Source organism: Octopus bimaculoides, chromosome 5 (assembly GCF_046866305.1).
Source record: "Octopus bimaculoides isolate indiv1 chromosome 5, ASM4686630v1, whole genome shotgun sequence".
Lineage (NCBI taxonomy): Eukaryota > Metazoa > Mollusca > Cephalopoda > Octopoda > Octopodidae > Octopus > Octopus bimaculoides.
In genome coordinates, this window is record NC_142932.1 from 77,105,305 (window position 1) to 77,118,950 (window position 13,646).

Here is a 13,646-nt window from a genome sequence, read left to right on the forward strand (position 1 = left end):
AGCGTAAAACTCTTGCCAGACAAGTACAATTTCGAAATTTAAGGCGGTTGATTTCTAGCAATAGACATAAGGTCACACTTTTAATGAGGACGACGAGTAGTGTGATCAGTTTAGTTGAAAAAGCTCTATCACTATTAATTTATCGACCGACAAAATGCAAAATGCAATGGATTCGTAAAAGCTTTAAGGCCTTGGAAAAAAAATAACTTTCAGCATTTGTTCCAGCTCTTAACGTACGGAGGTCAACTGTGACTCTCATCCTTTTAGTTCTTAGGTCAATTATATCAAGTAACTCACTTCCCTTAAAATTATTTACTTTATTTAAACCCTTTGCTACTTGTGGAACATAGGCCATCGACCACTTTTCTTTGCTGCTCTTAACTCTGCACGGTCTTTTCTGCCTCTCCCCAGTTGGATCTCTGCATTTTCAGTTCCTGCTCAGAATTCTGCCTCCAGATATTTTTAGGGTGTCTTCTCTACCAGAATCTTTGTAGGTTGCTGATCAAGGTCTGATGTGATTCTCTGAGGGTAGACCTTTATCTTTCAGCTCTTGTAGCGTTTGAATCGCCATCGCTACTTCTAAAACTTTGCTTTCTTCTAGATAGAGATGGTCAATATTAATCTGATCTCTATCCTTTAATCTATTCAGAATGGGAGGCTCTACCCAGCGCTGGATTAACCATTAAGCAAAATAAGCACGTGCTTAGGGCATTAAGGGAAGCACGTGTCTATGGCACCACAGAGATAGTAAATGGTTTACAGCACAAAAGAAATCACTTTAAACTTGCTAAAATAATATTCGGGATGCCTTATCTTTACTAAATATAGAAGTAGATTTGTTACGTAAGATTAATTTTGAGGAACTGACCGAAGATTTTCCAATTAAAAAAAAAAGAGAAAACTTTTCAAATATAAAGCGGAAGTATACAAAAATAAACATTATTTTACATCTTATGTTTCATTTTGAAAAATAACAATTTATTTTAAGGTTTTTTATTGTTTATATGTTGAATTACACATACATGGGGGCACCAAAGTCTTTTAAACGCTTAGGGCCTCTAAGGTCTTAATCAGGCCCTGGCTCTATCATGGGCTTGTGTTCTGCTAGTATAGCCGTCGGGGTCATTAAGGTACAGAAGCCATAACATTAACTTGATTGTGCTTAAATTAAAAACAGTTCAACGGGACCCTCGAAATGGTGAAAAGAAATTCAAGTCCTCGGTGGAATTTGAACTCAAAGCTGGCACGTTACTAAATACTGTTAAGATATTTTCTCTGGTGTTTTACCAATTCTGTCAATTGATATTCATTTTCTATTCCGTTTATTTTTTTATTTTCGGAGTCAACCGTTGATGTAATGAAAATAACAGATCTAATGAAATAGCTTCGTTTACATACCTCAAGGATATGTAGCAGGAATGGTGTTCAGTGTACTCCTACATATCTGCTGGGATTTGAACTAATAATGTAAAAGAGCCAGGATAAACAATAAAACATACCGTTACACATGCTTTACCGTCTCTGCCAACTCACTCAGTAGTTTACGTTACACTATTAAATGCTTAAAAACCGTAAATCATAAGATTATCTTTCTGTTCCTTTTATTTATCGCAGGAAAAGGAAGGAAATTATGAGAGGGTGGGGATAAAATCGTTATACATCCCTGAGAGGGAAGTTAGTAAGAAATGTAGATCTACAAGGAAAGTATGTGAAGTGAGTTATACCAAATACACGGCGGCCATATTTTGCGTAATCTAGTATTGTTGTTGTTTATTTCACATCTTTATTTTTATTGTTTATTGTTTGTTATGTTCTAAGAAGCTCTTTACTTTATGAAATGTAGCAGCCGCAGTTATATGTGATTTGGCTCGGTGTGGTATGTCAGTTAACTACATGAATATAGGCATTCCTTTTGCATCTTTCTTTCGCTGTCTTCCTTTCTTCTCCTCCACTTTCTCGCTCTCTCAGTACAGACACACACAAACAAACAAACACACAAATATATACATATGTACATACCTTTACGCACAAACACACACTCATATATATATATATATATATATATATATATATATATATGCATATATATATATTCGCACGTACACACATGTATATATATATATATATATATATAAATATATATATATATATATTAAATATATATTTTTTTTAACCCAAAAATTTGGTAAAAAATATAGTATCTGTTAACAATCTTAGCAAAAATCTCACAGTTGAGTTTTTGAATATATATCAACTATATATAAATATATATATCAACTATATATATATATATATATATATATATATATATATATATATATATATATATATACATATATACATGCACTTATAAAGGTACATACATACATACATACATACATACATACATACATACAGATCATAGTTTCGAAGATGTAATCAATGCATTTGTATATTTTCAATATTTCGATATTTCGGTATTTTGTTCCTGAATTAAATGGAATTTGTAAATGAAAAGAAATGAACTGGCTAAGTTAGCAAGAAACGAACAACGTTCTCCACATAAATCTTATAAATTGTTGACTTTAAATCGCAAGTCAGGTAGGTGTTCAGAGGAATTGAATTCATGTTCACTCAGTTCATCTTGTTTCGATAAATTTATATTTCTAAGACCTATTTGAATATGAGAATCATGTTTTATATTTTGCTATCTGTTGATGTGACTTAACTAAGTTTTTCTACCATAGGTATATGCCCTGCAGTTTATGGGGAGAGAGCTAATCGATAACATCGACCCCTGTGTTCAACTGGTAATTATTTTATCGCGTTCATTTTATTGGCGGCATTTGAACTCAGGACATGAAGAGCCAGAAGAAATACTGCTAAATATTTTGTCCGATGAGCTAATGATTCTGCCAGGTCGCAGCCGTAATAATATCAATTCTTTCTAATTTTGGTCCAAGGCCAGCAATTTCGAAGAGTAGGAGTAAGTTGATTACGTTTATTTCCGTGCTCAACTTGTATTTCTTTCATGGAACTCGAAATGATGAAAGTAAATTCGATCTCAACGGCTTTTGAATTCAGAACATAGAGCCGGAAGAAATGCAGTTAAGCGCTATGTCCGCTCGCCATCTTTGAGTTAACTAATAATGGTTCTTGAGTTTTGGTTGAACGGAAAGCTGACCTCTGTTAACCATTTATTTTTCTTCATATTAGGGGTTGCTTAGGCGGAGAACTGGCAGAATTGTTTGCAGATCGGGCATTAGCGACAGTTCGTCTTTACGTACTTAGTTCAAATTCCGTGGAGGTCGACTTAGTCTTTCATCCATTTCGGGGTCGATAAAATAAGTACCAGTTGAGCCCTGACGTCGATGTAATCGACTTAACCGTTCCATCGAAATTGCTGGCCTTGTGCCGAAATTTGAAACCAACACCAGGAATTCCTACAAGACGACGAGCTGGCGTAGTCGTTAGCACGCCGGGAAAAATGCCTTGCAGCATTTCGTCCGTCTTTACGTTTTAAGTTCAAATGCTGCTGGGGTCGACTTAGCTTTTCATTCTTTCGGGGTCGATAAAATAAAGTGTTAGTTGAAACACCGTCGTCGATATAATCGATTTACCTTTTCCTCGAGAGTGCTAGCCTTGTCCCAAAATTTGAAACCAGTATTAGGGATTCCTGCAAGGTGCGAGCTTGCAGAATCGTTAGCTCCAAAGGTTCAACAGCTCCAAAGCAACCATATGGTCTTCAGAAGTAATGAGGGCTTGCAAATTCATGCTGAACCCCACTCTTGACCATTTATCCTTCCTCGTTACCTCCGCGCTTATCACAAGAGTAACAATGAACAGATGTATGTCGCTGCTAATTCCCCAGTGTTAATCTGGTCCATGTACTGTAGTACACGTGTGTTGGAGTGCGGTGTACATCTCATTACTTTGCTGGTTTTTTTGCTCAATTTAGGTCCCGAAACGCAGGTAGACACTATCGAATGTTTTGAAGTGGATGATACTATACCACACACAGACTAGAGCCTCCTTCAGTCACTTATAGAATATATAAGACGCTCGATCTCTTCATGTGAAAATTTCTCCTCTATCCCCGTCTTAAACAATTTTTTTCGTCAGGGAAACAGTCCTTCGTGACACATCGCTTCCACACTTATATATCTGACTAAATTTGTCTACATCTAAAATTTCTTCAATGGGTGCGACATTTTCAAAGCTGTGTGTAGAATGTCTATGTTGTCGTTCTAGTTATTAAGCAACTCAACGAAATCACTGTTATTCGTGTCACAATCCACACATAAATATACATACATATATACATATTTCAAAATGTGTCCGCTCTGCTGTGTAACGTTTATGATACGTTTCTTTCATATTTATTTTCCATTGTATTTTCTATGCTTCTGTGAAAGCTTTTATTTCAAGAGGGAAGGAGCATTTTTCGCTCGCTTCATAATCTTAAATATTCCACACCGATACACACACACACACACACACACACACACACACACACACACACACAGAAAATAGTTTATATCCATCTAAAAGAAGAACAGATTAGGAAATTATTAACTTCCGAATCTCCATTTTCATTTCTTTTAAATGGATATAAACTATATGCTGTATATATACCTATTATTTTAAGGAAATTCATTCCCTAAAAATACTAGGTATTGAACAATATTTCTTTGGATGAAACTATCCATTCATGAGTTTAACATATCCTCTGTTAAATTTAAATATATATATATATATATATATATATATATATATATATATATATATATATAATTCGGGTAACAATATCGTAACGTGTATTTAAGAGGTCTTATGTCGTTATTTGGCTGGTACATGTTATCCTACTGGATGACATGGGCTGGATATACATGCGGAACTCCTCTTCGCATAAGATTAATAGAATAATATACCCCGAGGATGGAGGATACCAGGTTTTAATAGTAGATCACAACATTTGTCTCTGCACCGCACACCAGATTTAAGTTGCTGAGTTTATATTCAAATAACATTATGGAAGAGCATTCTTTATAACTAGCGGGACCCATGAATAGTTCACGAAATTAATGGTAAACTTATTTGGTTATTTCTGAAAAGTGTATCCAAAAAATCTGAAAGTGTAGCCTGTGTTGTGTCTGTATCGCTCATCGGATCTGTTCAGTTTGGCTCACAGATTTTTTAATCAATTTTTATTTAACTAAACAGTTTGAAACTTCGTAAACTGGTGTAATTTCTCACGCAGAACACGGTTTACTTTGAACATTTTTGACAAAATTTCGTATTTTAGAAGTTATCGTATTTGGGTAATTTTAACCAATCAATGACGTGTATTCCAGTTGAAGAAAGCTACTGCTGTTTGCGATAGTAATCGAAGAGGAACAACTTCCGAGTCATCTCCACAAAACGTCACCACTCTGTTCTATTCTATTTATTGTTTACTGCCTGTGTTGCATATTACACTCTTTTTTTGTTTTTTGTTCTCGCGTCGGAGTAACCACCAAACATCGAAGAATCAACACGTGTGTGTATGTGTGTGTGTGTGTGTGTGTGAGAGAGAGAGAGAGAGAGAGAGAGAGAGAGAGATAGAGACTAAAAAACTTCTTCAAGGTGATGCTCCCATATGACTGTGCAGTCTGACTGAAACAAGTGAAAAGATATAAAAAGTTATATACTTTTATTCTTTTATTTGTTTTAGACATTTGACTGCGGCCATGCTGGAGCACAGTCGCGAAGGGTTTTAGTCGAACAAATCAATTCTAGAACATTTTTAAAGCCTAGTACTTATTCTATCGGTCTTTTCTGCCGAACCGCTAATTTACGGGAACGTAAACACACCAACACCGTTTGTCAAGCGGTGATGGGGAAAGAACAGACACAAAGACGCACACACATAGATATATACATATATGCCTAAAGGACGGGCTTCTTGCAGTTTCCGTCTGCCATATCCATTCACAAGGCTAGGCTTTAATCGGCCCGTGGCTATAGTAGAAGACACCTTCCAAAGGCGCCACGCAGTGGGACTGAACTGGAAACCATGTGGTTGGGAAGCTAGCCACTTACCTCACAACCACGCCTGTACCTCCATGTATATATTCGAATCTATTCCATCGCATCTGATCACATCAAAACTGCGCCATAATCGTCATCATCATCATTATCCTGAATAACAGGATGCGATTTGATAGGCGTGTAGGTAGTTAGCATGAAGGTGTATGCTGGTGGTGGTGGTGCTGCTGGTGGTGCTGGTGTTAGTGCTGGTGCTGGTGGTGGAGGCGTCTATTGGTGTATCAAAGAACGTAAGCTTTTTTCCATCACCAGCAGCAACAGCAGCAGTTAGCATATTTTCTGTGGAAACAGCAGTAGGCAGAGTCTTGTTAAGAGGTCGAAGGTGACAATAATACTTAACCACCACCGCCATTACCTCCGCTGTCGGCGTCAATAGATCATTCTACTATTTCTACCACCACCACCACCATCACTAATACAACCATTACTGCCACCACAACTTCACACTTTTCCTTTCTTTATTTTCCTTCCTTCCATCTTCTTTTTTTTCCGTTATTTCTACCTGTTATTTCTCTTATTTATTTCTACTCTTTAACTGGTGGAAGCTGTAGAGCGTTGTATGATGTTATTAGTGACTCTTTCACATTCTGATTTCGATTTCTGCTGTGATTGACAAATTTTCTGCTATGATTGACATTTTTATAGTTTCATCAATCCACTCCCTTAAGTGGGTACGTTTTTAATTGAACCCGAACGAATGAAAAGCAAAGTTGTCCTCAATGGGAAATATAGCTTTGAGACTTTGCTAGTTTAAATAAATATCAATTAGTACAGGTGACATGATAAATCCACTTTTCTGACTAAACTTGAGCTAAGTTAGAAATTTTTAGGGCAATGGATTGACAGAATTATTAATGAATCATTGAAAATACCTTCCAGTATCTGGTCCATGTCTTTGCGTTCTGAGTTCAAATTCCGCTGAGGTCGACTTTACTTTCAATCCTCACGGGCATGCTAAAATTCGGTATTATTCAAGTACTAAGTTCGTTAGTATCGACTAACTGTGCTCCTTAAAACTGCCGGCCTTTTACCTAAATCAGAAATCATGCATAGTATCTTTATTCTTTCATTTATCTCATCTAAAAATGAAATATATTTGTATTTCGTTTATGCTTCATTTTGATTTCATTTAAATCTATCTCATGTTGCAGCTCCTATCTTTATATTTTAAGTATTTGTTAGTTTGGTAGGCTTAATCCATCACCAGGTTTTACACCGACACCTTGTTGTTAGGTATATTTAGTGGAACTCACTTAGTTGCAAGCAGTCGGGTCATGTATCAGTTTGTGTACTTTAACAACACGATTAATTTAAGAATGATGGAAGAGTCTAAAGAAAAATAAGAGTAGTCCTGTCGATTTCATTTCAGTATCTGTTTTTTAGTTAAAAGTTGAAAATGAGACACAACAGCTCCAAGAAAAGAAAGCAAAGTAACATTGCAAAATGAGGATTTTAGGGTTAGGGTTTTAGGGTCAGGGCTAGGGTTTTAGGGATAAGGTTTTTTAAATGTGCCGACCAAAGGGAAAAGATCCGTAATCGACTTACACCTTCCGTCAAAATTTCAGGCCTTATTTCTATAGTATAAAGGATTATTATTGTAAGGCGGCGAACTGGTAGATTCATTAGCACGCCGAGCAAAATGTTCTCGTCCGTTTCTACGTTTTGAGCTCAAATTCCGCTAAGGTTGACTTTGCCTTTCATTCTCTCTAGAGCGATAAATTAAGTATCTGTCAAATACTGGGTTGGATATTACTACGGCACTCGGTCGGTCACGACGACGAGGGTTCCAGTCGATCCGATCAACGGAACAACCTGCTTGTGAAATTAACGTGCACTCCACAGACACGAATACCCTTAACGTAGTCCTCGGGGATATTCAGCGTGATACAGAGAGTGAGAAGGCTGGCCCTTTGAAATACAAGCACAACAGAAACAGGAAGAAAGGGTGAGAGAAAGCTGTGGTGAAAGAGTACAGCAGGGTTCACCACCATCCTCTGCCGGAGCCACGTGGAACTTTAAGTGTTTTCGCTCAATAAACACTCACAACGCCCGGTCTGGGAATCGAAACCGCTATCCTACGACCGCGAGTCCGCTGCTCTGACCACTGGGCCATTGCGCCTCCGGTTTGTATTTAATCGACTAGGCCTCTCTTCCCTAATTTCAGGCTTCGTGTCTATAGTACAAAGAATTCTTGTTGTTGTTGTTGTTGTTATTGCTGTTGATGCCACCTCTGTTGTTCTCGTTGTTGTTATTGTCGCCTTAGTTGCGGTAGTTGTTGTCGTTCATGTATTTAATCAGCATTAACTTATACCTTCTTTTAGTTTACCACAACTGTAACAGCTGTTCTTTTCAGTCATAGGCAATCTGCGTCCCTCGGGACTTCCCTTGAGTTTTTCTTTTTTTTTCCCCTTTAGTAGTGAAGCCCGCCTAATGGTGAGTCATGTTTCACTTCTCGAAAAAGGGTTGCCCACGTCTGCTTTAGTTGTTGTTTTGTTATTTACTGTTTAGGCCTACATCAGCCCTAATCTAGTTCACCTATTATCAAAGGATACCAGCCATGATGAGCCCCACTTTTTAGGGCTGTGGAAGCCTACAATACTTTCTGTGTTCAAACATTTCCGTGTGATTTAAGAGTGACTGAACAGCTATTTCTAGAGAGTTAAGCGATTTTTGTATGTTACTATACATATATATTTTTGTTGTTTTATTGTATTTCTTTTTCATCTTCTTCTAGAATATAGATATATGTATGTATATATATATATGTATATATATATATATATATATATATATATATATATATATATATATATTCTAGCTTAAAAGCCGCCCTATCCTGTGGAAGGCTCTTCACTGCGCCTTGGAACTGAAAGAAGCCCGTCGAATGTATGTGTGTGTGTGTGTGTGTGTGTGTGTGTGTGTGTGTGTGTGTGCGTGTGTTTGTCACCCAACATCGCTTGACAACCGATGCTGGTGTGTTTATGTCCCCATAACTTACCGGTTCGGCAAAAGAGACCGATAGAATAAGTGCTAGGCTTACAAAGAATAAATCGATTTGGTCGACTAAAGTGGGTGCTCCAGCATGGTCGCACACATATATATACGATGGGCTTCTTTCAGTTTCCATCTACCATATCTACTCACAAGATTTGGGTCAGTTTATATCCCTCCATCAGAATGCACATTTCACTATCTTCCGACAAAGTGGAATTTGATACAGTATCAGAATACTACAACAAAGCACTTGAAAGAAGCGGATGTTCAGAAAATATATAATACATATAAGTACCTGCATCTTCCAAGATCCTATCGAATAATTTGCCATCAATTTTTAATGTACGCACGAATGTATTGAAGACATTCCTGGAACTAGTTTTGCCACATTCCCCAAAATCCATAGGAATTACAAGATGTTTAATAGAAACACAATTAAAGTCTCTTACTTTTGTTGTAACAACTTCGCTAACACGACCAACAAAGTTGTTAATGAGCAATAGTTCCACGAAAGCAATTGTAACTTTAGTGATTCCTCTAGGTGCCCCTTTACATGAAATGTCTGAATACTTCAACAGTTTACCGAGCCGAAGTTCAAATCAGCGATAAATTTAACAAAAATTCTAGATTGGAGAGAAATGAAACTGCTTCAAAATTCGTTAATAGTCACATTAACATTCATTTTTCAACCCGGATGGTAAACATTCTACAAGTCTTTCGAACTACATATGACACCTGCAAGGAAGCCAATTTGCAATACTTTAAAATACAATGGACCATCTTAAATTCTGCACCCTCCTATAAACATTTGGTGGAGAATGTCACCATACTCCTAGAAGATGAAAATAGACTAAACACGAACAAAGAGTTGCTAAGTACTTGTTTGCACGAAACCAAATATCTGCTTAAAAACTGTAAACAAGATCAAACTTAACTCCAATTATTACGATAAAAACCTGGAAAGTAAATCATGACGCTCTGTAAACAACACACAATCCGAATAGTTAATCATCTAATAGACATAATGCATACATAATAAAAACAATATTTGTTCTTTACAATAAGTAAATGCTCATCGACCAACTTCTAAACAGTAAACCTATTCGACAAAAATTAATGCACCCACTGATAGCATTTCGAAATCTCACTGGGATGATAATAGCTGATATAAACATTGAAATGAACATGTTACCGTTTACCATCCATTTCGAAACATTATTCTACTTTTTGTAGAAGATTTTTAATTTAAAAATTATGAATTTCCTATTCATTTTTATTCTCGCATATATACAAGGGTAAGTCAACAATTATCCGCACTTTCGCCATAACAGATCTTTATTATTGTCTCATTGTCTCCTGTGCATAGTTGCTACTATTGTGGTCACGTGCATATAATTGATACTATTGCGGGACAAAGAGCAGAGATCCGAGAGATGGTAATGGTGAACCGGTTCACCAATAACATCTCTCGAGCTTGCTGAATCTTCTCGTCAGTGGTCGAGTTTGACGGGCGTTCTTCCCCTTCTTCGTGCGTCACGCTTGTCAGGTCGCTTTTAATCTTTTCGATCCATTCATACACACTTCCACGCAGTAATGCACTGTCCTCGAATTGTGCTAAAAGCCTCCGATGGATTTCAGCACCTGACACGCATTCCGACCAGAGAAATTGGATCACTGCTCTTTGTTCTTTGGTGCACATTCCTAGTAGAACAGCCATACTTACACTGTAAAGACAGAAAGAGAAATGGCGTGATCAGGCACAAACATCGATCACGTGACCACAGTAGTACCAACTATACCAACTATAAGCACGCATGCGCAGAACGCAGTGCGACAATGATAAAGATATGTTATGGCGAAAGTGCAGATAATTTTTGACTTCACCCCGTACATGAAGCGCTAAAATTCATAAAAGGATATCTACATAAGATTTCAATCTTTAATTTCATTGTGATTATCAACTATTTAATTCCAATTCCTTACTATTCATACAAATAATTTCAAACATTTCATAAGTTCAATGCTTGTAACCATACGCATTTCCATAAGCAAATTTTGAACGCATTATTTTGGTTAAAAATAATGCATACTCGGGTGAAAGCATTTCATGTGCTACATTCAGTATTTTGAAATTTCGAAGGAAAGTGTACAACCGATATAAAAACTCGAAAGAACGATTTACAACCTTCATTCAACTCGAGAAGCTTTGTTTTTAGAACCTCATCCGAGCGCATATAATCTTGAATATATACATTTACAACCGCATAAACTCATGTATAGTAACATAAGTAATTTCATTTTGATCCATTATCTATGGACTTAATTTAACTAGCTTCCACAGATGAGATGTATAGTGTACTTGACGTGAACGTGAATCTATTGGTGTGAAAGGAAACCACATATAATACTTTCAGACCAGAGATTTCGCTGAAATGTGTATGGTTGAAGTGAATATGGACACTTGCCCACTCAATGTGCATCCTCATATTTCATCATCAGCTTTCAGTTCAATTCCAAAAAGCAGCCAGCACATATTCTTTAATAACACTCCTCCACCTACTCCCCGACGAGACAAGAAAATGCACAACTGTCTGCCTTTTTGTCGTTTTTCTGTATCCACTAAGGACGCAGTTTCCACGAAGAAATCCGTGGGCCTCACAGAGGGTAATTTCAAGGCCATATACAATAATCACACTTTGAGATTCAGGCACTGGGGACAAAAGAAAAACGACAAAATTATCCAGTCATATATGGTCTTTAAAAGATAAAGGTGTCAGTTACAACATCCATTGGAAGAACCTAGCCAAGTGTAAACCTAACACCAGCGGCAGCGGAAGGTGCGGTCTATGTGATATGGAAAGATGGCTCATCTGGAAAGGCAGCTTGGACCCTACCACATGTCTAAATTCAAAGACTCAACTTTTCGGATCATGTCCACGTGTAACCAAATATTTGCTACGTTTTTGGTCCCCCTGAGTTTACTGATTGGACTTGCTTTCTATTTTTGTGTCTCTCTATAATTATTACTTACATTTCTTATATATGTTTTATATATATATTTTAATGTTTGTACTGATAGGAGCTGCTGATGGGACTGTACTGATAGGCTTCTATATTGTGTCTATGTATAAGTTTTTTTTTTACCTGGATTTTATATTTTTACATCTTTTAATTATTTTTATGTTTTTTACATAATTATAGGGTTAATGTTTTTGTATTTTTCCACATATAGTTTTCTGTTTTCTCCGCTCCAAACTTTTTTCCTGTACGCTTATAGACACATACAAGGAACTTTATATGTGCGCGCTTGTGAGTGTGCGCGTGGATGCGTGCGTAAGTAGATATATGCGTGCGTATATAGAGATATGTGCGTGCGCATATGGATTTATGCGTGCATGCGATTATATACGCAGTTTTAGACGCGTTTTGTCACTACACAGTAATTTCCCTTTGTTTTTAACGGTCATTCTTCACAGGAATTTTCAATTGGCCGGATAACTGAAGAGATGTTGGCGTGGACTCACACCCTGGCATCCGAAACTCGGAGTTTTATCATGGCTACTGAATAAGTGTTACATATTTTTACAGATATATATATATATATATATATATAGATATATATATATATATATATATATATATATATATATATATATATATATATAATTATGTGTATTTCTTCTATCTTAATGAATAAAAATTCTTCTGATAGAATAAATGGGTTAATAGAAACCAATGTAGCAAAGAACACAAAATAACTGTGGTTAGCTCCTGTTTTTAAGGCAGGAACTCCTTGAAATTTTGGGTATTTGAGTATATTTAAGAATTTAAGGATTGGAGAAAACGCATGTTATAATTGCATACTTTATTCCTACATATGTTTCAAAGGATTACAACCTGTGTGATCCATAGGGATCTTTGATATTAAAATTGTAACCTTCTCTGATGCGAATGTTACAATTTTAATATCAAAGATCCCTATGGATCACACAGGTTGTAATCCTTTGAAACATATGTAGGAATAAAGTATGCAATTATAACATGCGTTTTCTCCAATCCTTAAATTCTTAAATATATATATATATATATATATATATATATATATATATATATATATATATATATATATATATATATATATATATATATATATATATATATATATATATATATATATATATATATATATATATATATATATATATATATATATATATATATATATATATATATATATATATATATATATATATATAGGCGTGTGGCTTAGTGGTTAGGACTTTCGGCTCACGATCGTAAGGTCGTGAATTCAAATTCCCGGTGATGCGTAGTGTCTTTGAGCAAGACACTTTATTTCGCGTTGCTCCAGTCCATTCAGCTGGCAAAAATGAGTAGTACCTGCATTTCTAAAAGAGCCAGCTTTATCATATTCTGTATCACGCTGAAGTTCCCAATGAACTACGTTAAAGGTACGCGTGTCTATCGAGTGCTCGTTAAATTCACGAGCAAGCTGTTCCGTTGATCGGATCAACTGAAACCTTCGTCACCGTAACCGACGGAGAGCCAGTTTTTGGTTTTTTTTCCAG